The sequence below is a fragment of the Austrofundulus limnaeus genome, unplaced genomic scaffold, assembly GCF_001266775.1.
Source record: "Austrofundulus limnaeus strain Quisiro unplaced genomic scaffold, Austrofundulus_limnaeus-1.0 Scaffold97, whole genome shotgun sequence".
NCBI classification, from domain to species: domain Eukaryota; kingdom Metazoa; phylum Chordata; class Actinopteri; order Cyprinodontiformes; family Rivulidae; genus Austrofundulus; species Austrofundulus limnaeus.
In genome coordinates, this window is record NW_013952499.1 from 905648 (window position 1) to 907091 (window position 1444).

Consider the following 1444-nt stretch of genomic DNA (forward strand, 5'->3'; position numbering starts at 1 on the left):
AAAAAAAAAAAAAAAAAACCCAACACAACCAGATGTTTAGTGTCAGAAAGCAAAGCATCACACATTAAACTGCTCCCTAAAACATTTGAAAACTACAAATAATTCTGACCCACAAAGGTTCTGTTTCCTCCTTCAGTCCACAGGTTGTTTCCTGAATGCACCTGTGTTGTTCAGGTTCTCACGAACGTTTGYGGTGAAGAGAAATGTTAATGATTTTTCAGGTGCGGCTGCGCGGTCATGAGGAAAGCTCAGATTATAGATGTTTTTCCTGCTGGTATTTGTAGCTTTTTAATATCGTGGAGAAGTTCAAAATACATGTTTTATTTATCTTGACACAGAAATGATCAGGAAGCTTCACAYGTCTTCAACAAGAGTTCATCTGCAGCTGGAAATCTGACATTTCCAAACTGAATGTAAAATCCAGCAGCTGTGAAAAGAACAAAACAACTTGTCGATGATTTCGATTTTTTTTCGGAGAAAAAAACCCTCAAATAGTCCTTTTAGTTTGAAAAGTACATTTTAAAGCCATTACGTTCTGCAAATGACCTGTTAGTCATTGTGTTTCCAGCTTTTATCCCAGAGTTTTTTTGGTTCATTAAGATACGGAGCCCCCGAGGGGACATCACAGGATTAATTTTTCTTTTGTGTTACCTCACAATCCTTTAAATATAAAGTAAATAATATAAACCTGTTTGTTGTGTGGGCAATTTATTAGAAGTGTGCACCGCACACCTTTCTTAATGAACAAATTGTAGCAAGTAAGGCAAAGTTTTGGGAGATAATGCTAAAGTATTGCACGGTAATGCTAAAGTATTGCGCAGTGATGCTAAAGTATTGCACGGTAATGCTAAAGTATTGCGCTGTAATGCTAAAGTATTGCGCAGTAATGCTAAAATATTGCAAGATAATGCTAAAGTATTGCACGGTAATGCAAAAGTATTGCGCAGTAATGCTAAAGTATTGCACAGTAGTACTATTGCACAGTACTGCTAAAGTATTGTACAATAGTACTAAAGTATTGCATGGTAATGCTAAAGTATTGCACGGTAGTACTAAAGTATTGCACAGTAGCACAGTAATGCTAAAGTATTGTACAGTAGTACTAAAGTATTGCACGGTAGTACTAAAGTATTGCACAGTAGTACTAAAGTATTGCACGGTAATGCAAAAGTATTGCGCTGTAATGCTAAAGTATTGCACAGTAGTACTATTGCACGGTAATGCTAAAGTACTGTACAGTAGTACTAAAGTATTGCACAGTAATGCTAAACAATTGTACAGTAGTACTAAAGTATTGCACGGTAGTACTAAAGTATTGCACAGTAGTACTAAAGTATTGCACGGTAGTACTAAAGTATTGTACAGTAGTACTAAAGTATTGCACGGTAGTACTAAAGTATTGCACGGTAGTACTAAAGTATTGCACGGTAGTACTAAAGTATTG